The sequence below is a fragment of the Ceratotherium simum genome, chromosome 5, assembly GCF_057802395.1.
Source record: "Ceratotherium simum simum isolate JZ-2026a chromosome 5, ASM5780239v1, whole genome shotgun sequence".
NCBI classification, from domain to species: Eukaryota; Metazoa; Chordata; class Mammalia; order Perissodactyla; family Rhinocerotidae; genus Ceratotherium; species Ceratotherium simum.
Window position 1 is genome coordinate 28159359 of NC_141904.1, and position 24934 is coordinate 28184292.

The following is a 24934-nucleotide window of genomic DNA, read 5'->3' on the forward strand; positions in this document are numbered from 1 at the left end:
AAAACTCTGAATAAAATGGGTAGCGAAGTAAAGTACCTCAACATAATAAAGGCCATATATGACAAACCCATAACCAATATCATACTCAACGGGTAAAAATCAAAAGCTATCCCTTTAAGAACAGGAGCCAGGCAAGGATGCCCACTTTCATCATTATTATTTAACGTAGTATTGAAAGTCCTAGCCAGAGCAATCAGGCAAGAAAAAGAAATAAAAGGGATCCAAATTGGAAAGGAAGAAGTGAAACTCTCACTATTTGCAGATGACATGATTTTATATATAGAAAACCCCAAAGAATCCACCAAAAAACTTTTAGAAATAATTAATGAATACAGTAAAGTTGCAGGATACAAAAATCAGTTGCATTTCTATACATTAACAATGAAGTAGAAGAAAGAGAAATTAAGAATACAATCTCATTTACAATTGCAACAAAAAGAATAAAATACCTAGAAATAAATTTAATCAAAGAGCTGAAAGACTGTACACTGAAAACTATAAAACATTGTTGAAAGAAATTGAAGAAGACACAAAGAAATGGAAAGATATTCTTTGCTCTTGGATTGGGAGAATTAACAGAGTTAAAATGTCCATACTTCCAGGGGCTGGCCCGGTGGCACAAGCGGTTAAGTGCGCGAGCTCCACTGCAGCCCGTGGTTCGCCAGTTCAGATCCCGGGCGCGCACCGACACAACCAGTTCGGATCCCGGGCGCGCACCGACACACTGCTTGGCAAGCCATGCTGTGGCAGCATCCCATATAAAGTGGAGGAAGATGGGCACAGATGTTAGCCCAGGGCCAGTCTTCCTCAGCAAAAAAAAGAGGAGGATTGGCAGATGTTAGCACAGGGCTGATCTCCTTACAAAAAAAACAATAATAATAATGTCCATACTTCCTAAAGCAATCTACAGATTCAGTGCAATCCCTATCAAAGTTCCAATGGCATTTTTCACAGAAATAGAGCAAAGAATCCTAAAATTTATATGCAACAACAAAAGACCTCAAATAGCCAAAGCAATCCTGAGAAAAAAGAACAAAGCTGGAGATATCATACTTCCTGATTTCAAAATACACTAGAAAGCTATAGTAACCAAAACAGCATGGTACTGGCACAAAAACAGACACACAGATCAATGGAACAGAATCAAGAGCCCAAAAATAAACACACACTTCTATGGACAGCTAATTTTCCACAAGGGAGCCAAGAACGTACAATGGAGAAAGGAAAGTCTCTTCAATAAATGGTGTTGGGAAAACAGGACAGCCCCACACAAAAGAAGGAAAGTAGACCATTATCTTGTACCATACACAAAAATTACTAAAATGGATTAAAGACTTGAATGTAAGACCTGAATCCATAAAACTTCTAGAAGAAAACATTGGCAATACACTCTGCAACATCAGTCTTAGCAGCATGTTTTAAAATACCACATCTGACCAGGCAAGGGAAACAAAAGAAAAAATAAACAAATGGGCCTATATCAAACTAAAAACCCTCTGTACAGCAAAGGAAACCATCAACAAAACAAAAAGACAACCTAACAATTAGGAGAAGATATTTGCAAACCATATATACGATACGGGGGTTAATATCCAAAATATATGAAGAACAAGAACAAAAGTACACACAACCCAATTAAAAAAATGGGCAAATGATCTGAACAGACATTTTTCCAAAGAAGATGTACAGATGGCCAACAGGCACATGAAAAGATGTTCAACATCACTAATTTTTAGGGAAATGTAAATCAAAACCACAATGAGATATCACCTCACACCTGCCAGAATGGCTATAATTAATCAGACAAGAAATAACAACTGTTGGAGAGGATGTGGAGAAAAGGGAACTCTCATACACTGCTGGTGGGAATGCAAACTGGTACAGCCACTCTGGAAAACAGTATGGAGATTACTCAAAAAATTAAAAATAGACCATATGATACAGCTATTCTACTTCTGGGTATTTATCCAAAGAACAGGAAAACACAAGTGTGTAAAGACAGATGTACCCTTATGTTCATTGCGGCACTACTCATAATAGCCAAGACTTGGAAACAACCTAAGTGCCCATCAAGGGATGAACGGATAAAGAAGACATGGTATATATGCACAACGGAATACTACACAGCTATAAAAAAAAAAAAGGTGAAATTGGGCCAGCCCGGTGGCGTAGCAGTTAAGTGCACGAGCTCCTTCAGTGGACCGGGGTTCGCAGGTTAGGATCCCGGGCATGCACCCACACACTGCTTGTCAATCCACGCTGTGGCGGCGTCCCATATAAAGTAGAGGAAGACGGGCACAGACGTTAGCCCAGGGCCAATCTTCCTCAGCAGAAAGGAGGAGGATTGGCATTGGATGTTGGCTTAGGGCTGATCTTCCTCACCAAAAAAAAAGATGAAGTCTTGTCATTTGCAACAAATACCGTATGATCTCACTTATAAATAGAAGATAAAACAGCAACAACAAAAAACACATAGATACAGAGATTAGATTGGTGGTTACCAGAGGGGAAAGAGGGAGGGAGGAGGGTGAAAAGGGCGACTGGGCACATGTATATGGTGACGGATGGTAACTAGTCTTGGGGTGGTGAACATGATACAGTCTACACAGAAATCAAAATATAATGATGTACACCTGAAATTTATACAATGTTATAAACCAATGTTACCTCAATAAAAAAAAAAGAAACCATTTTACTTCAGAAAAAATAAAAATAAAAAGGCTACAATATAGCTACAAAATAAAAATAAATAAAATGAGGCTAAATAAATAATCATGACTTAGAAATGACAAGCAAAGGGGGAGATCAATGCATGTGAAAGCCTTTTCCCCTTGCATCTGTGTCCTGATCTTTTACACCTCACTTTGGTCCTTGGTTTTCTAAAGGTGGTTGCTTCTTTATCGCTTTTTAATTCATAGTGATATGTTTAGTCACAGATTTCATCTACGCTGGGGAAACAATTCGCTGGTAATGGTTCTTATTCTTTCATTATATTTCCTCCTTTCGTCTTGTAGCATCATTCATACATTCTGCACTAATCTTTGATGAGGTGAAATCCTCCCGGACCACTGGATGGAGGTTTCTGTTAGAAAGGAGCTAAAGTCAATATTCTTTCTTGGCAATAATTTTTCTTATGACACAGGTTTGGGTGTGAGTGCTTTAATATTTATTTCTGGCAGCCAATAGAGATCAACACTGCAGAGCTAATCACGAGGCGAACTCTCTTCCCTCCTCTCAGTCTTACCAATGGTTTGCTGCAAATATGACTTGCTATTTGCATCCCTTCTTAATCCTGCCTTCCCTGTCTATTGTGACTTCAAGTGAAAGTGAATCCAGGGAAGGTCTTGCATTAACCTTGCCTTCTGCTTTCAATTTAATAAAGAGAGGATTATTGATTTCAAACCTCAGATATGCCACTACTAAGGAGAACAGATACAGGCCAATGCTGTCTGAGGTCTACAGCCACAGTCATCCTCTCTAGTACATTCTGACACCTTTCTTTTTTTAATTGCACACTGTTTGGCAGCTCTTGTTCATACATTATGGTTTGGGGTTACAAGACTTTAGTTTCATCAAATATGGATTGGCATGTTTATGCTTCTTCTCTTTGTTGTTTTATGATGATTTCCAAAAGGAAGGTGAGAAATCCAGAACAGCAGACCAAAAACAACAGGAAAATATGTCCTACAGATTCCATCTCCTCTCTGTCTATGTAACCTCCTTTCTGTTCCCACATCCTTCATTCAATCTTTTATCGCTTCTCACCTGGAGTTTGTAGTAGCTTCCTAACTGGCTACAGACAGGCTTTCTAACAACCGTTTTTTCAATAATGTAGTCTCTTTACAGGTCAGAATTATCCTATTAGCTTCTTGTTTAAAATCCCCCAAAGACTCCCTTAGCTTCCAGGACAAAGTTCAAATTCCTCTACTCAGCACCAAAGGCTGTTCATAATTGATTCTTGCTTAACACTCAACTATTTACATTCTTTCATGTGTTATTGAATACCTATGTGGCAAACACTGAAAATACAGTAGTAAATGAAGAACAGGTGCCCTGATGGACCTTCTGACCTAGCGGAGAAGACAGATGTTAAACAAACAAATGCCTACATCCATATAATTACAAATTGTGATAAAAGCGTTAAGTGGTGAAGACACGGTGCCACGAGCTAAAATAATCTGGTTAGGGGGAACAACGCAAATTGCAGAGTGATCAGAGTTCATCGGTCTTCAGAAGTGACGTTGGAGCTAAGACCTAAAGGATGACCAGGAGTAGTAAGAAAACTCCAAGGAGAGTACTCCAAAGAAGCGCAATGAGAGAAGGTTTGAAAGAGAAAAGAACTTGGCATTTCCGTAATACTATTTCTCGCAAGCATTATTTCCTCCAATCATATCAATTTCCTTGGAGTTCCCTAAGCTAGAAATCTTCTTTCAGGATTCAGTATCATTACATGTGCTAATACTTCTACTTGGAATGATGATCCAGTTCCTGTTTATCTTTCAAATCTCAGCTCATTTGTTACCTCCTGTAGTAGACTGATGATGTGGATAGCCCTGAGTCTCCACTCTTCCCATTGTGGATAGTGTGTTCAACCCATGCTCACTTTGATTCTAGGCTCATGCAGGTGATTTTCTTTGGCCTACGGAATGTTAGCAAATATGATGCAAGCAAAGGCTTGAAGAGCACTTACACACTGAGGCCTGTTCTCTTGCTTATTCTTGCACCTCTGCCTCCACTACAAGATCACGTACAGGCAGCCTGATGCAGAGATGTGACAGAAACAAGGCAAAGAGTCAAGACCATCCTAGAGCAGCTGACAGCCAGCTGACCCCCAAATATGCGACAACTGTCAGCCAAGATCAACCAAACTGCCTATCTGACCCCCATCTGTGGTAGATACATGAGCAAGTTGAGCCAATATCAGCAGAACCGTTCAGCCAACCCTTATATTCTTGAGTAATAATAAATGGTGGTTGTTTAAGGCACTGAGTTTGGGGGTAGTTTCTTAAGAAACATTAATTGTGATGATAGTGAACAGATATCCTCCTATAAAAACTTTTTGGATCTACTCAAGCAGAATTAATTCTCCTAGTCCTCAGTCCCATAGCACTTTAAATTTCTCTGTCATTGCACTTTTCTCATTGTGCCAAAATAATTGGTTTATTTGTTCAGCTTCTCTATGAGGATAGAGTCGGTAACCTAATTTGCATTTGTCCCATCAAGGATCAGCAGTATCTGACATTTTGGCATTTAATAGCACTTATTAAGTGTTTTTAATTAAAAGTGAATAAATTATTAAGAAGGAAATGAATAAAAGCCAAAATGATCAAGAAGTCTTCCTAGAAGAACCCAGTAGAATGTAGTAAGCTCCATGATGGCATCAATGGTGTCTATCTTGTCCACCACCACAAACTTAGCACCTAAAGCAGAGCCAGACACATGGTAGGTAGTCAAATATTTGTTGAAGTGCATGAATAGATAGCTGAAAGAAGGAATTTAAAAGGTGAATCCTGAGATGAGCTTTCCCCACTCCGGTATCACTCATCCACAAAAGTCCCATGGATTTGGCAGAATTGCTATAGGTCTGTGCTTGGTGGTTCCATCTTTATTTCCCCATACCAACCCTATTCTTTTTGGAGGACACAGAGTCATCACCCTCAGAAGTGGGGGCCACTTTCCTAAACCCATCAGATAAATGAGATTTTAAAATAATAAATGTTATTTATAGTATACTAACACGAGTGCCTCTGTAATACTTTTATGTCAAAGGGAGGATAGGAGAAGAAACAGATATGAAGTAGGAGAAGAAATAGATATGAAGGGATGTGTTTGGTTTATTGATTGCTTTTTTATGTTGATAAAGGCAGTTTTTCCTGGAGGGAGAAATCAAAGCCAGTCTTTTTTTGTTTTAATCTAATTCCCTTAGGTTTGGAACTATATCAATCCAGGTATGTAATTCATTTTTGTTTATAATTATAGATGAATGAAAATCTCTAGCTGCTTATGAATATACAAATCCCTCATTATCTCCATTTATGAGAAAACCTTTGGTTAACTTCTAATCTCCTGTGTTTCAAATTTACCAAAGTCTCTATGTTTCTTAAATAAAAGAAAACACTTATTCCGCTAATTGCCTTTTTTTACAAACTTTATTTACTCTCATCATTTCACATTCAGAAGCAAATTTGCTAACTCCACTCATTGTTTCTAAAAGAAAGCTGCATGTGATCATTTAAGGAGGGGACATCCTTTGATTGGAAACACACAATTAGTTCCTGTTACTTCCTTTACCTCCAGAGAAGACACTAAGATTAAATGCTGTGAATAGCCAGAAAAAGTAATGGTTCTGGCCATTTCCTTCTTCCCATTATAGACACCATCATAAACAAAGAAGTTTAGTACAATAAAACATTTAAACTTGTTACCACCATTTAAGAGGCCCATCAACAAACGGAATCTCTGGGGAAGGTCACAAAAAATAGAGTTTCTTTTATACTTTATTTTTTTCTCCAACAAGCGTAGTCTAATTAGACAAAGCTAATTTCACATATGTTTAACTAAGTATAGTTCTACTCTTATTCCCCAAAACTGCCTATTTGGAAAAAAGGTCATATGTGATATTTGGTTCTGTTTATCAAGAAGAGTTCATAGTCTTGCATTTTGAGGTTCTGGGGCTTCCAACTACAGTTTTTAAGTAGTCATATCCACAGAAACTTATTATTATTATAAGAAATAATAACAATGACAACTACTACCATGGAAACTGGTAAACAGTTAGCCATTGATGATTAGGTTGCTAGTAACTCAAGTCTGTTCTTTTTTGCAATTACTGATTATGGCTGTTAGTTGTTCATCTGCCCATTGTTAACCGTGCTGCTTAGGCAACATGCTTTCTGACTCCCACTAGGTTCCTACAGATAACATCTCTCTGGCAGCTGGGTCACCATGGTAATGGATGTTTGAGCTATTTTTCAGGAATTAGGACCTCCTTGTCCAGTTCAGGCCAGTTGAGACCACCAATCCATCAACTGGGCCTGTGCAGATGCCCAATAAGTGACCTTTTGACATCAAGAGGCCCAAACTCCACCCTCAGATCATGCTAATGCCATCATTTTGTGAACGTGCATCCTATGAAGAGGCATGAAGTTTGACTACACTTGTGCAGATCATCAATTACCTCACCTCTCCTCACCTCCAATCACCTATCTGCATACTTCAGACTACCTTGCCCCCCACCCCATAAATATCCCTGAGCTCCCAGTTTCAAAGAGGCAGCTTTGAGACTTGTTCTCCCGCTCACTCACTTGGCTGCCTTGTGATTAAAATCCTCTCTCTGCTGCAATCTCGTTGTCTCGGTGATTGGCTTTCTGGGCGATGGGCAAAAACGAACCTGGTTTGATAACACCACCACCATGTACTGAGGTCTTACTTAGTGCCAAGCACTGTGCTAAGTACTTTACATGCATGAGTTTCTTTAATCATTATAACAATTCAATGAGTTTAAGTGTTATTGACCACAATTTATGCAAATAAATTTGCTACAATTCAATTTAAGATATCAAACAAGGTGCCAAAACATAAGACCTCTATAAATGCTAACCATTATTGTAATTGTATAACTATTTTTCATTCACCTTAAAGGGATAATAATGAAACACAGTTCAGTGAAGGTGACTCTGAGAAGAGCTGAGATAACGTGTTCCTAATGAGAAGGCTTCCGGTGGTCTAACTAGTTTAGGAATAGAGTATAGAATATCTAGAATAGCTCCTCCCTGCCTTCTGCACCTAAGTCAAGTAGCAGCATCACCTCCATATTTTCTATCTAATCCTAATGGTTACTAAAATATATCTCCACATTGACAAGGAAAAGCCTTGAGAGTAAACAATAGGTCACTTGCATGTCAGGCTCTATGATCCAAGCCACTAAGAGAGACCATATTAGGTGAAAAAATACTGACTTCGTTGCAAATGCCAGTAGTCAGCTAGGCTCACTCACTGGATATTTGATAGGATGGGGCTCACCAACCTAAAAGCTATCCATTATGGTAATTTGCTTAATTAGCCTTAATTGGTTTCCTGCTCTTCTCTGTCTCACTTCCTGCCTGGTGTTTCCTGGAATCACATCTCAAATAAATGGCTTCCACTGGAATCCTTGTCTTAAGATCTACTTCTGAGAGATACAGGGTTATTGTGACAATTAAACGTGTAACAAGGTCAAAATTTCACTCCCATTAAACTTAGATTGGCCAGAACAAAGTGAAACAAAATATGTAGCCTCTTTATATTCTGTAACTATTCTAATCTTCTCACAAACCTCTAACATTCTAGATAATGGTGGAAGGAGAATTGAGGAGCCTTAAAAAAAAAAAGCACAATTAATAATCAGTATTTATTGGCTGATAAAAGAAAAAGACTCCTTCAAATTCAAACTATGGTCCCTTCTCCTCATTTTTTATCTCCTTGTTTCTATTCACCAAGATGGCATTAGTGTACAGTGGGTGGGATGTGCTCGGTATTTCCCTGCAGTAGATGTGGAGAAGGGAGCCTCTAAAATGTAGTGGTTTCTTTTGTAAAGTGGCTGAGTGAGTCTGTTCCCTGAATTGATGACCCTAGTATGCAGTGGCCTCATTTGAGCTTTTGAGATGCCATGATGCTACCTTCGTCTGAAGTCCTTGTCTTCAGCCATTTTCTTCTGCTCATGAGGTTCCTGCTCTTGACAGCCTCTCCATACCCGGACTCTTCCCTGGAGCACATTAAACCTATGAAGCCACTGTGTACTTCACGGGCTGTGAGAAGTCAGGAGGGCTTCTTCTATCTCATCTATGAAGCCTTTCTTCTCTGTCAATTGCCACTTCATCTAATTTGTGCCATGTGGGACATGCTGAGTGTGGAGCTTCTGCTAGAGGCTTATTGAGGAAACATACCACTAGGCTCCTCCCCTAATGTTTTCACGCTCCTCCAGAGTTATCTGGATATTTCTACCATCTGACATCTCATCTGGGTTCTACCCTGAAAGGGAGAAAAATGTAGACCCCTGTTTCTTGCTTCTGCTCTGTGTCTCTCCTTCTACTTCTTATCTTTATAGCCCCAGCCAAACAAGATGGGCTTTTCTCTTCTTCATAGCACATCAAGAGTTCTCTCAGACGCTAGCATATAAAAATGCTCTATGATTTGTGGAGTCAGACACGGCTCTTGATTAGGTAAAGGACAACATTTGGAATTGAAAAGTCTCCCCAAAGCTTGGATTTAAAGATCATTGTCTCAATACAAGAGGTCACTTTTCAGGTTTAAACCTGACAAATACCTCTGTTCCTCACCCCCAGGACCATGAGCCTCATGGCTCAGCCTTGAAATAGAAGGCTACAAGCCAACACAATTAAAGAGTAAAATGGAAATTCATCAGTCTAATATGTGTAAAATATTGTCTGTGTCGCATGTGCAAAGTGCCTAGAACAGTATGCAGCTCACAGGTCCAGTGAAAACTGAAAGAAACAATTATGGAAGGTCTTGCTTTTGCAGAGATCCCTGAAAGGATAGACAAAAGTTGAATATACAGAGACAGGTTAAAGCATTCTAAGCAGAGAGAGCAGTCTGAGCAGAAAACAGGGCATGAATTAGGATCCAAATCATTAAAGGGTCAGGGTAAAGGTTTTGAACTTTATTCTATAGGCAATGAGGGACCTTGAAAGTAGGTCTTTGAGCAAGGAAGAAACATGCTCATAGCTTTAAAAGAAAGACCAATATGACAGAAATTGTGAAGTGAAATTTATATCATTATTGTATAGTAAATAGAAATGGAAACATTCAGATTTCAACAGGTAAAATCTCAGAATAGATTGATGCTTAAGTAAGATATTCTTCCCCCTTCCTAATTATTGCTTGGTGCCAAAATAGAAACTTGCCAAAATGCCAGACCTAACAGTGATAGTCATTATATAAATAGTCATATACATAGATGCTAGATAATTTATTAAAAGAGAATATAGTATTTTCCATCAATTAGTATACCTTCTAAAATGAACTCTGCTCTCACTATAATACTTTTTTAAAAGTATTTTGCAATTATTTTCAATTCCAACACTTTAATTAAGAAAATATTTTAGAAGTAACCTAACCACTCCCTGAACAACTTCAAACATGTGCTGTGTTACTTGTCTAAACCCCTTCTAGTGAATTAATCTAAAGCCTAATAATTATAATAAAAACAGTCTCAGACCAGTTGTCAGCAGACTTAAATATGACCAACTAAAAGGAGATTTCACAGTACTGAGATGTCCTAACAAATGTACACTACACATCTACTAGTGCAGTGTGAAGTATTATCATAAATATTTTACACTTAAGTGTCATTTGTTAAAAATAAAGCACATTGGTGCCCTAGATTGTCTGAGCGAGCTTTGCATAATTTCTAATTCACAACTTTGATAATTGCCAGAGTGGTTCCCAGTCAGTAGTGCAGAGTAGCCAGGAGTCCATAAAAGCACGTTCCAACGAGGCTTTCAGATGCCGCAGCCGCGTGGGTCAAGTTTCTTGTGTTTTAGTCTCATGCCAGCTCAACCTGAACATCAAGGAAAAGATTTTGTTTTATTTTTGTCTGTTAAAAGTGAAATGCTAATTAAAAAAAATAATCTTCCAGTGCACTAAATACCTACATCATGGACAGTAGAACTAAACTTAATTTTTAAATGCTAAAATGGATCTTGAAATGGAGCAAACTGAAGGAAAAACTAGAGATTTCAAAAAGGAAGCATAGCAGTATTTTATTGGTAATCTATAAGTAGGTTTAAAAATACTTCACTGTAGAATGAAGAATTTGGTACTTGGGCTCATCTGATTCAGCTCTTTATGCAAACAAAATCTGAGCTATATAAATCAACTACAGAAAAAATGCCAACCTCAATTGGCTAATAAGAGATTTACCCAAACTACACTTTTACCCAAACTACACATTTTTTAAAATAATTCATTTGTATTCTGAATTAAAGAATTATATATTTATGTGAAATACGGTTGTACATTAAAAGCACATACACAGTATGAACAGATCCTCCATATTAAAACAGATTTTGTTATTTTCACCATCCCATCCCATTGGCATTAGAAATGTGACAATAAATGTCTTTTTTGCTGGCTCAGTATAATATTATATCCGAGAAACTTCAAACAGGCAATAATTAATATATTAATATTATTATTTTTCCCTTTATAAATCATTTTTCCCTTTATAAATAAATCCCTTAATATATTTATAATATTATTTTTCCCTTTATAAAACCTCAAAATATATGCAATATTTTTTAAATGTAACACTAAAAATGCACACGCAATGATAAGATGTAGCAGCATTGAGGAAACTGATTAATATTTCAGAGACATTGCCATTAATTTTCCTGGAAAATACTTTTGGAAAAAAAAAAAACATTCTTTAAGTTCAAAGGAAACACCAGTCAAAGAATGTCTTTGGAGCCCCAAGTAGCATTTCTAAGGAGTTATAAGCATGCTGGACTCTTCAGAAAGGAAATCAAGTGGAAAGCTTGTAAGGGATATTAATTCAGCACTACAGAGACAATCCTGAGAAAACAGAGGCATTGTTTTCAAAGGAAATTGGCTTTTTGAAACATAAAAAAAAGATACAACTCAGGGGGCGAAAGTTGTAACTGTGATATAGATAACACAATGGAAACACCAAACTAAGCCATCACCACTTGAAATCAAGAATGGAGACAAGACTGAGAAGCTTGGGGTAAAATACCAGAGGCCACGGTGGGTAGCATCCACCTTTTTTTTTTTTTTTCAAACAAGCAACATACAAGTGGTGTATTAAGGAGGAAAATTGTTAATTGATATACATTTTGCTCAATTACATGTAAGCTGACTGGAGAAGAGGAAGCCATGATGGAAGGCAAATCTGGATGAAGCTTTTTTTATTATTTATAAAAACATTACATTTAAGTTTGGATTCATTGAGCTCTAAGTTTTTGGGGAAACATATTTTAAAAAAAAGAACTATACAGATTTATCCAAAATTTCATTGGCACAATTTGAAATAAGATTAATAGTCATATGAAAACTATGAATGAGAGAGTCCGCTGTAAGAGGATATTCGACATAAACCAGCCACATAATTTCTATCACTGACATCCAGGAAAATTCAAAGGCAAATCTAGTAACAGGGATTGATAAACATTTTTGGTACTATTGATTTGAATGAAAGTCATGGGATGTCAGACTTGAAAGGAAACCTAGAACTGTCAACTCTGACATCTTTAATTTTGAGGAGACTAAAAGCCCAGTGAGATTATCCAGTCAGACATAATGGGGAGAAGCAGATTCATCCCTACTCTGCTCCTCAAAATCCTTCCTATCCTTCAAGACTCAATTCAAGACAGAGATCCCCACCCCTGACTCTGGCATCGTCTGTACCATTTGCCAATTAATTGCCGTACTGTGTCTCATTTCTTCTTTTTGCCATATTTGAACTATAGGAACTCTTCTGCCGCTGTTTGCCTTTCTTTTAGTTGCTCTAACGAAAACGTGATACTGTTAGGAAAGCTGATGGAGGGTTCTAGGTTCTCAAGATACTTAAGAGCTAGAGAAAGCCCTCAACAAGTCTTGAAGCTAGATTTTGTGGGGACTTTATACCACCAACAGCAGGGTCTGGCATCTCCTCCAATGTAACAAGTGAGGCAGTGCATCTAAGGACCAGGAGATGGATTCCAGCATTGATGATGTCCATTCACACAATTTGTCCATCTCCTTTCTGGCAGTCTGTAGACATGTACTGGCAGAATCGGAGCAAACAAATATCTCCCAGTAATTCTCTCAGGGGTCTTATATCCTTCTTCAATTATCTGGCAATTGCGAACAACTTCTGCTCATTGCAATTGACTATATTGTTTAGTAACTAGCAGCTGAAACACATTTAAACCTTTACAGTCCAACCTCTAAATCATATTGCAGCACATATACCTAAAAGAGTAGCTTTTTTCCTACAATAAAACATAACATCCCAGCATATTCTGTCATCTACATTCTTCATTCATATCTCATTTTTAGGGACCAGTCAGGGACACTGTGCTGCACCTTCCAGAACCCTCTTCAAGACTGAAGGATTTATTTTCCAGGCTGTGGAAAGTGCTGTAGGCTAGAAGCTCTCACCTTGCAGCTCTCTCCAGGAACTGCCCTTGGCTGCAAAGAAAGCCACTTTGCCCAAAATCATGCCCCTTCCCTGGAGGCAGTTTGCACCCAGAATCCAAAATATAAAGGCCTGCTATCTTCACTTAAACTCAGACCAACTGTGAAGATCTAACCCAGTTTCAAAATTCCCCCATGAAATGTGTGAGAACTTTGCTGTAACTGCATTGTTGCATTCCAGTATCTCCCTCTGCCCAGTCCAGCTTCTGTCCCTTCCCCACAGGTGTTATTCCTAATAACCACCTGCCCGCAAACCCCCATCTCAGAGTCTGTTCTCTGGGGAACCCAACCCACAACAAGCCTTAGCATTCTTTCATTTTTTATTTCTCATATTAGCAAACTGCCTTTCATGCCCATGTTCATCCACTCAATTGATATTGTATGAGCACCTACAATATGCTGGGCATTATTTTATGTGCTGATTATTCAGCAATGAAAACAATAGATCCAGAGGATTTCACTGGCAAAGTCTACCAAACACTTAAGGAAAAAAATAAGCCCAATTCTACATAATCTCTTCTAGAAGATTGAAGAATAGAGAACACTTCTCAACTAATTTTTTGAGACCAGAATTACTCTAATACTCAAAACAGACAATGAAATTACAAGAAAAGAAACTACAGACCAATCTCTCTCAGGAATAAGATGCAAAGATCCTTAATAAAATATTGGCAAATCCAATCCAGTTATATATAAAAGGAATTATACAACATAATTAAATGGAGTTCAATCCAGAAATGCAAGGTTGGCTCAACATTCGTAAATCAATCAATGTAACATCATATTAACAGACTAAATAAGAAAAACTGTATGATCATATTAATAGGTGCAGATAAGACATTAAATAATATTCAAATGCCCACTCATAATAAAGTCTCTCACAAAACTGAAAATGGAAGAAACTTTCTTAACTTAATAAAGATTATAGGTGAAAAAACCCATAGCTAACATCATGCTTAATAGGAAAAGGCTGGATGCTTTCCCCTAAGATCTGGAACAAGGCAAAGATGTCCTCTCTCATCACTATGGGGGTAGAAAACAGATCAATGGTTGTCAGAAGTTTGGGAAGGGAGGAATGTTTGACTAGAGGCAGCACAAGAAATTTTTTAGGGTGATGGAACTTATCTATATGCTTGATATATGACACTACATATTTGCTAAAACCTATAGAATTTTACAGCACAAAGAGTCAAACAATGTATGTAAATCTTTTAAAAACTCAACCAGGAAATTGGAGGATCCTAGGATGGAATGTATACTGTAACAAAAGAATCTAACTGTATTGTAAATATATAACATAATCTCACTGAAGGAGGTGAAGAAAGAAGTGCTAGTCTAAGTAACTTTGGGGAATGATATTTTTACTAGAAACTGTAAGGCTAAAGACAAAAGGAACTTCACATAAACATTAGCTGATAAACACTCTAGCTGATAAAGTTGCTTCTCACAAGGTATGGGTAAATAATTCTGATTGCTACATATGCATACTGGGATTAAACAAATAGGTAAAAATATGGCAGATAGTGGGAGCCAGGTTTCTCACTATTAGAGTGAGAGTTTACACAAAAACATAGTGGGAAGGCCAGAATGAACTATGTGGGACTAGATTAGAGTTGGAGAAATCAATATGAATTTACAGTTACCTTAATATAGATACAAGTGATATACAGGTATATAGTAATACATAGATAATATACAAACAAGTAGATAGATACAGAAATAGTTATAGATACACTAATACATGGGTGTATACATGAGTTGGTATCCATACATATATTTCCTAGCTCTCTCTGCTGAGAGAGCCTAGAAATGATGATATCACAGTAACAATGAGCACACTCAGAGCCCAGATCTTGCTTTTTAATTCTCTAATAAATACTTTAATAAAAGGAACAAGGGATCCTTGGAGAAATGACTGATTCTAAAGTTGGAGCATAGAATACAGATGATGAGCCTGGAGCATCTTGTAGTGCTAGAAAGTAAGGAAGTGCTCACAAAACAAAAAAAAACGGGGGCATGTCAAAAGGATACAGGGGGCCAACCGAAAGAGCTCCTAATGGCCAAAGCTGGAACAATCTGAGCAACAAAAGATACAAAGGATTGGATTATAACCTAAAGTATAAAATAAATATCCATAATCCATATTGATTAATGCTTGAATAAATAAATAATGAGAAGAGGTAAACTTCTTGTGACAAACAATTCTAAGTACTTTATGTCGATACTCTGTTCTCAAGGAGGTGGAGCATAACTCCACACGTCTTGGGTAGGGGCTGCACTTAGTGACTTGCTTCCAAATAGTAGAGTATGGAAAGAGGAAAGAAAACTCTACAGTGGAGAAACTTAACAAACATGGCCTCAGCCAGGTGATCAAGTTCAACGTCATCAGTGATACTTCACGATGATAGAATGTCCCTTTGATATGATGTGATGAGAATGGCATTTCACCTCATGGTTTCCTCCCAAAAACCTATAACCTCAATCTAACTGTGAGAAAAACTTCAGGCAAGTCCCAGTTGAGGGACATTCTACCAAATACCGGATCAGTACTCCTCAAAACTGTGAAGGTCATCAAAAACGAGAAACTCTGAGAAACTGTCATAGACCAGAGGAGTCTAAGGAGACATAACAACTGAATGTAATGTGACATCCTGTATGGGATCCTGGAACAGAAAAAAAGACACTAGAGAAACGCTGCTGATATCTGAAAGCAAGCATGGTTAATAGTAATATACCAATATTGGTTTCTTAGTTGTGACAAATGGTGCATAGTAACGTAAAATGCTAACCATACGGAAAACTGGGTGAGGAGTATATTGGAACCCCCTGTTTTACCTTTGCAACTTTTCTGTAAATCTAAAACTATTCTAAGATTAAAAGTTAATTTAAATTTAAAAAATAAGGCACGGGCCTTGGGACACTCTAAAAAACAATCTCACAGCCAAAATAGAACATATAATCAACTTCCTCTGTCTGAGTTCCAGTATTTTATTTCCTCTTCTTTCATCTTGTCCTTGTCTAGAGCCACGGCCCCCTGCAGATCTGCTTTCGCTCTTCCTTCTTCTTAGACCTGTCCTATAGCACTTTTTTGGAATTTTTTTTCAAAGATCTTTATTTAAAGCTGCAGGGAGTAGTCCTCAAATATTCCCCTCAGTCTCTCTTGTATCAAGATATCTACTCCTCTGGGGATCCTGATCCCCATTAGCAATGAAATGGACACAGATCTATATCCAGGGCACAGGGGTGGAGAAACCATTTATGCCTCAGGAGCTCTTTAATACAAAAGAACAGGCGACAGGGAGTGAAATCCATTAACAACCTAAAGCCCCTCGGGACCAACACTCCAAGTATTGCTAACAAAACAATTCCTATAGAACAGCAAGGAGTCAATAATAACTTTCTAACCCGAGTACACTTTCAAAAATGGCTCCTAGATATATAGTGCTACCTCTCGTTTCAATTTACAATTCTTCCTACGTTTACCAGCCTTCCTTTATTCTTATGGCATTCCTATGCACATAATAATAAAGAGTAATCACATCTTACATGTATTTAGTGATTACTATGTGCTATGTACTCTCCGAATTATTTCATTTAATCCTCACAGTAAGGTGGTTACTATAATTATCCACAAATTACAAATAATAAAACTAAGTTCAAAAAGGTTAAATAAATTAATCACGCTTGTAAATAGTGGAGCCAAGGTTTGAACCGAGATACATATGGCACCAGATTCCATGATCTTAACTTCCATACATCCTGCTTCCGATCTGTATGTCTTCTCTTCTCTCAATTACTCTTTCAGAGACTTTTAACATTTGTCGTTGGTTCTCTGTCCACACTCGTTATGGTGGACAATTTTTGTGAATCAATGTTTTCTCAGAATAAGACTGAGGTCCCCAAGCATCTGATCAGAAAGAGAGAGAAAAAGAGACATCAAACTGAACAAAATCCTGTAGCTGTGCTTCATCTCTTTCCACTCCCGACTCAATCCTTACCTCTCTGGTTAGAGCACCAACCCACAATTCTCATTTACGTTATGTTCAGGTCTCCTTCAAAACCTTAACCCGGGAAAATAGTAAAATATCCTTTAAAGAAGAATGAGGTACAAAACTGCAGAATAGCAATCCTTAGCAAGTTCCATTGTATTATGTATGCAAATACCTGAAACTACATATCAATCAGCTTGAATCACCATTTTCCACTGTATGGTGGTTACTAACTACAACCACCAGAGGATTTAAAATAGAAGCTCTAAACATTTTTAATCCCACAAAGCTAACCAGTTTTCCCAAACGTTCTCCCTGATTCACAGTGGAATCATCAAGAAAATTAATCTGTTCAACTAAGAAAAACATCTAACTAGAATAGTATTAATAAAAAATTTATGTTCCCAATTTTATTAACTAAATTCTTGAGTTATAAATTGGTTATTATTTTAAACACATCTATTTAAATATAAAAGATAAAAAGCACCCCAATTAACTAATAATTTCCAAGAGAATAGTTATGTAGAAACCACATCTCTTCGTTCTTTAAATTCCCCCATAAGCACCAACTGCCTTGCTTATAGCAGAAACTCAAAGAATGTTTTATCAGTCAGGCAAAAAATTATTGGTTTTTTTTCAATGTCTGTGGATAATTGTGTCAAGAAAAGTCCTGAGCTCAAATTCAGTGTTTGGAATGTTTTCTAGTCATTAAGCAATTTCAGGAGAGGAAAAATACTATCAAGTAAAAGGCATTGATTCCTTTCCCACACATTCTGATAAATTCCTCTGTAAGAATCAAACAAACATGAAATGACCTTTCCTAAGTCACATATAACTTTATTAGGAATGCCAAAACATTCTACACTGTTCAAACATTAGAATTATCAAAAAACATTTATTAGTGTTTTATTAATGGAAGGAAGAAAGTGAATCTTTAATGCTACCCATCCAGACAAATCAATACCCACTAAATAGAAAGTAATCCTCTCATTGAATATGCCAACTGTAGAGCATGGAAGTCTCCCATGAATATAGATTTTCAAAAAACAAACACCTAGTACAGAATCTATCTTACCCCATTTCCTCGTCATCAGGCCTTTTTGTCTGAAATGGAGTTAGAATATCTACTTATGTGCTCAACTAAATGAGCGATTCAAAGATGCTCTAATAATCAACCACTATATGGCCAAACAGGTGGTCAAGCTAATTAGATGCTGAAATTACCAGCCTACATCTTGGATGCATTCTATTTCAGATAAAATATGGGAGGATATGTTAAATCATATTTCGAGCAATAATTTTTGTAATCAAAATGTAATTCACTTATTTTATGTAGATTAGGATTATCCTCAATTGACTTGAAATAGAAATATTTTCCAGTGCTATTTCATTGCTAGCCTATTTACTAATATTCAGAGAAGTTTTAATCATATTTGATGTTACTCTCTGTTATTCAGAAACCCAGCTGTTTTCTTTACCCCAAGCTGTCAGTCATGGAACTGAAGACCCCTGACAATTACCACACAGGATAAAACTACTTATGGGAGAAAATCACCTCTGGGGAGGATGCCAATGTGCACAATTTACAAACAACTTAACCACCCAAAACTAAATATATCTTGGGCTATTATCTTACATGTGAAGTAGTTTTATATACATTTTTTTCTTTTATTATATAGGGAATACATGAGTTCATTGTAAAAAAAATCACAAATTAATGTATATGCATATATAAAAAACTCTTTTGTCACCCCACCAACAGCAATAATGAATTCTAATTCCCTATGCAAAGAAAATCTTTACTAGGTTCAGTGTGTATTGTTTCACAATATGCATACAACTCACATATATACATCTACGCATATTTTACTTTTCTTTCTTAAACTTTAAATCCATATACGATAATTGAATTAAAATTTCAAGACGTATATATAATTTTTTTCCTAAATCTCCATATAGTCTTATCTTTAATACGTTAGCTGGGAGGTGGTGGTGGGTGTTGCTGTTACTAATGTTGTTTTTAAATTAAGGGTGAATAAAAGCCTAACTTACTTCTTAGTAACCTTCCTCCCTACAACTCTGGCTTAGGCAGCAGGAAAAGGGACTCTCATCGCATAAGTGAAAGGGATTTCTGTGTTTGCCCTGTGACCGTTTACCCCAGGGATTCTCAAAGATCCGACTGGGTTTTTGTAGCTGAAGAGAACCAAATACCATGTGTGATTTGTTCAGTGTCACTTAGTCTTTTTCAAACAGTTCTAACGTTTACATACGTTACTTTGGAAGTCCCGGCTGTGCTCCCACGGCACATAACCCCTGAGCTCACATCATCCCATTTTTCTGTCCTCTCTTTACAAGTTGCATCTTGATGAGAAATCAGAAAAGTCTCCCTAAGGAGCCTCAGATGCAGAGTTGGACAAAATGAGAACTGTGACACATATCCAGGACTCACCACATTTGCTGAATTCCATCAGAAGAAGGCAGAGCTCCTTAAAACTCCATGGAAGAGTATTTATTGCTGAGGAATCTTAAAAGATCTGAATAAAGGCAATCTTCACTCCACGGGGGTCCGGACATTGAGGGTTGGCCAAAGCAAGGGGCCGAAGACACATGAGTTAGCTCTCCAAATAAACTTGAGTAAAGGTACCCCAAAGGCACATTCTCCCTAACTCGTAATGAAGAACGGTAATAGCCATGTTGTTCTCTGAAGCCAAATGGAATTGGTCCTCAGTTCTCTGTAAATCCCAATCTCTTCCACCAGTAAAATGAGAGGAACTAAAGTACCTATTGGATAAAGTCATTGTGAAAACTAAATCATCTACACAAAATGTTTAGTATAGAGTCTTCAAAATGATGGTTATAACTACACTTACAACTGTTGTCATTATCATCTCAATTTTCAAGAATTCGGTTCTTAAAGTGTACATTACGATGAGCCCAAATGTCTGAATGCAAGGAAGAAGATTTTTTTCTCCATAACACCTTTACCTTTCTATATGGTCTCTGCTATCTGCCCAGCACCTGGAACGGCAAAAGCCAAACGAATGAATGAATGATCAAACGAATATGTTTTAGCATTTTACATTACTTTCTTTCCCATCTACTTGATGGACTCTTGCCTCTTTTATTATGAAACAATGATTTGTTCTCCATTTCTTCTCAGCCTGTATCAAAACACTCCAGTCTTCACATATGGTGATAGCTTTTACAACGTTTAAAATTTTAAGTGAGCTATTTATCCCCTACTGCCAATAAGTGTGTTCCTATTAATCCATTTGTCTCCTGTATCATGAGCACAGAGGTGACTGGGAAGATGAATAATAATAGCAGGCAAAAGGATCTACCTCAAATTCTCTAAAATCACTAAATGTACTGTGCTCTTCTTCCACATAAAAGATTATGGGGTGACAGAACCAGCATATTAAATTTGGAAAGGCAGCTCGGTTCACAGGTGTAGCCAATTGAGTCTACAGTGCAACTTTCACATAAGCCTATCTTGTAATCAATTACATATTTGCTTAAGTTCCAAATCACTGCAGAGAGTTGTCTGTTAATCTGATTACATTATGATCATTACTTCTAGCCATCCAACTGTTTAAAGAGGAAAAAAAGAAACATCCCTTTTAAAATAGACACACCAAAACATTTTCCTACACTTCTCTTTAATTTCAAACTCTTTTGCATAGCGTGAATTAGAATAAAATGGAATAAGATTGTACTTCAAGGGCAGAGCATTCTAAATTCTCCCTTCTCAATAGTCTCTCTCTTCTAAAATAATTCGAAAGAAAACAGTATATTACTCCAGTGTCACAAAGCCTTTTCACATGTGCTATTGAAAAAAGTCATCACTCAAAACGTAGCTTAATCTTCTATGCCCTACCAATTATTTTTGTTAAGAAACTACTATTTATATTTGAGAATGTTTGTTACCACCAGCATCCTGTTGTGATGAAATACATAAACAACAAAAATCTGAGAGGCAAAGGGAGGTAGTCTGAGAAACGATGCTTTTCATATTTAGCAGCATAATGGAGTTGAAAGCAGTTAAGAGGAGAAAGAAAGGGACAGCTGACTGCTCCCCTCCTCCTGAGATGTGAATTTAGAGTGTGATTTTCTCTTATTACTTTTGAAGTGAGGCAAACCTCAGACATTCTCATGTGGCACTGACGGTATAGAAGCAAGTTTCTAGGCCAAAAACAATAATTTAATCACAGCCAACTAGGATTTTTCAAACTACCACTCTGGTACAATCAGTAGAATAGATAAGGAGTAAATGGACATAAATGTCTTTTGTAATAACTGCTAAATAGTTATTTTTATACCACTCTCTAATTTCTAATTATGCCACAGGAACAAAGGCACACTACGGCAATCACAAAAATGCACCTCTCAGATCTCTTACTTTTAGAGGCATAATTGGCAACAGCCCAAGCTGCTGCATTTTGAAATCCGTCACTGTGTCTGTGATGAGGCCATGCTCCCCACCGCTGCTCCTAGCCTCTGGCTGAGCCCATTCCTGCAAGATGCGGGAGCTCACTGGTGGGAGGACTTGGCTAGAGGACCTCCTGTCAGCCTTGCTGAAACTGTCTTAAAACTGTGCTGCAGTCTAAGACCTTCCTTCTTCCCATCCTCTCTTCCTTCTTCTCTTCCTTCCTTCTCTCTCACCTTCAGAGGGGTCTGAAAATTCTTCTAGTTTCTTCTGATCCCTCCCCAAGTTTCCTCACTGGCATTTCCCGCAGTAAATCTCTTCCCATCTAATACTACTTTAATACCTGCTACTCAGACAACTGTGACCTACACCTGTACTTCACACAAAAGAAAATGGGGGCAGATTTATTTTTTATATTTTTATAAAATTTTATATAAAAATATTATATATTTTTATAATCACATTTTAAAGTCACTGGATAAATATATAAAGCAAATAAAGGAATCCGTTTTTTTATTTGCCTATAATTATGCCCTAATTTATGTTTGGTAAATTCTGATTTCTGTTTATTAGCTTTCACTCAAGTTCAATACCATTGTACTAATCTCCTCGATCTCTAATATACCGACGTCTTGCCCCCATAACACTCAAAAATAAACATGTTCCATTTATTTTAAAATTCTAATAAAAGAACAAGTTTCTCAGGTAAGTTTGAAAAAACCAGTGCAGAGGCAGATATGACTGATATTAAAAGGAAGTTTTCTTTCTTTCTTCTTTTCTTTCTCTTTCTTTCTTTCTTCCTTCCTTCCTCCCTCCCTCCCTTCGTACCCCTCCCCTCCCCTCCCCTCCCCTGCCCTCCCTTCCCTTTCCTACCCTTCCCGTCCCTTCCTTCCTTCCTTCTTTCTTTCTTTCCTTCCTTTTTTGGGGGCTGGGGAAGCAGTTTGTGGCAGAAAATGCTAGCTAATCACCAAACCCCTTTCCACTTCTGCTGGACAAACAGCCACCAGACTATACTTCTCAGCCTCCTGCATGTGGCCAGGTGTGACCACGTGACTGAGTTCTACCCAGTGAAATGTGAGCAGAAATGAAGGGCACTATTTCCACATCCATTTTATGGCCCATAAAAACTTTCCTGTGTGACTCTCCATGTTCTTTGCCTTTTCATTTATCACTGCCTACAAGCACAGCAAACCTGGAAACCACATGTTAAAGATGAAAAAATGACAAGGTGAAAGGAGCCTGGATCTCAGAGTTACCAAACAAACAAGAGCTGCCTTGACCAGGAAGGACCTGGGCTGTTATGGAAACATAAATAAACTTGATTGTGTGAAGCCTCTAAGATTTGGTGCTGAGCTTGTGTCACAACAGCAAGCATTACTTTAACTAATATATAGTTCTATACCACGAGCATAGCTAGCGGGATTCATAATATGATTGCCTCTGCAAGGCAATGATGAAGGGAGGCTGTGGCAGATGGCTGCAAAGATGACCACCAAGTGTTCTTCCCCTTCCTGTGTGCACAAGCCACTCCTCTCCTCAAGAAGCAGTTTATTTCCCCCACTCCTTGAATCTGGATGGTCCTGTGACTTGTTTTGACCAATAGAATACACTGGGGACCTTCAGGCAGTTCCAAGCCTAACCCTTAAGAACCCAGACAGCTTTTACTTTCAGCATGAACCTAGTGGCCATGCTATAAGGAAGACCAAGCTGTCCTCTTGGAGGCAGGGGCCACTTGGAGAGGCCTCATCATGAGGAGAAAGAGGCCACATGGAAAAGATTCAAGGCACCACAGCCAGCCGCCAGCTCCAAGTCTCCAGGCCTTGGTGAGACAGTTACCTTCTTCTTTCCAAGCCAGCCCACAAGCCAGCTGAACGTAGCCATGTGGGTGACCCCAGCTGATACCGCATGGAGCAGAAGAACTGTCCAGTCAACTCACAGATCATGATAAATAATAAATGATTGTTGTTTTAAGCCATTCAGTACTTTTTCGGGGGGTGGGAGTTGTTGTTATATAAGAAATGATAAATGATGCATTGGGATTTTAAGTAAAGTAGTAGAGTTTAGAGTAGGAGATAGCCTGAGAAGTGATAGTTTCTCTATTGTATTTTCAGCTTTGAAATGCCAAAATATAAATAATTGTAACTTTTTACCCTTTTAAAATATTCTTACGTTCTCCTGTCAAATAAATGACAGACATCTTTAGGTTACCGAGTAACCCCCTGATTTCAACACAAACAGAAGTAGCAAAACAAAACATTCTTGTTATTTCAAAATAAAAACACAAGTAATATATTTATACGCATAAAAAGGTCAAATTACACATAAGGAGAGGGAAAAGTGATAACTCCCCTTCCATGTTTCTTTCATGACTCCAACCCCACTCCCTCTCCCAGAGGGAACTGCTGAGGAGATTTCAGTTTAGTGTGTTTCATTCTTCCAGGTTTTTTCTATGCAACGTCTATGTGTCAATGCATGTGTGTGTTTGTATTTGCTTTCTGTATTTCAATATGATGGGATCAGACTGTGCATGTTATTTTGCAACCCACAGAATACATTTTTGAGGGAACAAATACGCTATGACAGACTCTATCAAGGGATTTATTTTTTACACGTGTGCTTTCTTTCTGTTAAGTTCACATTTAGAAGCTTTATCCTCTAGGACCAACAACATGCCACCAACCACTTCTCTCCTTCGATTTAAGCATACTACATAACAAGAAGAGTTTCTGAAATACAGACTATCTTTCCCACAGGGCAGTTTCTCATCTGTTTGATTTTGAGACATTTTCATTGCATGAATACTACTTTTCACGTTTCATGAAAATTTTTCATGTTTCTGTTTCAACTATTTCCCGGTAGTCTTCAACTAAGAAAAAATAATGGGGAAGGATAAAGCTCTGATGTCCACAGTCCCCAACAACTTACTGGTAACAAAGATTGTGAGGGCACTAATAAATCTGTACCGTCGCAAAATTGTAATACTTATCCCAAGCTTGGAAAGAGGAGAATTAGATAGAAAGACATGAAAATGCATAGAAATTTTTCTCCTTAGAAATCTCTTTGTGCTCGATAATCTTGAATAATGTGTATTCTTAAATAACGCATATTCTCAGATTCTTGAGTCAACTTTGGAAAAGCTAATAACTCTATAAAAAGATTTCTTGGGTCAAAATTGCCAGATTTCTTGAATATCAGGCCTCTTTAAAATGGATAGTTTTGGTTCTTTAATCCTGGAAGAAAAGGCATTTCCTTCTTCTTTGTAGATGAATACAAGGTCTAAAGGCATCTCAAGGACACGCTATCTTAAGAAGGAAAAACAGTCCTC

At 37.6% G+C, this 24934-nt stretch overlaps 1 long non-coding RNA gene across 2 annotated transcripts in view; it reads right to left on the reverse strand.

Moving 5' to 3' along the window:
* Positions 1-3455: 3455 nt before the first annotated feature.
* The window catches only part of LOC147916989 (uncharacterized), a 109894-nt gene continuing 88415 nt past the window's right edge, over positions 3456-24934 (reverse strand). For both annotated transcript variants that reach the window (XR_015552177.1, XR_015552178.1), the window contains one exon: positions 3456-10558. This is a non-coding gene — a long non-coding RNA (uncharacterized LOC147916989). The remainder of the gene's footprint in view (positions 10559-24934) is intronic.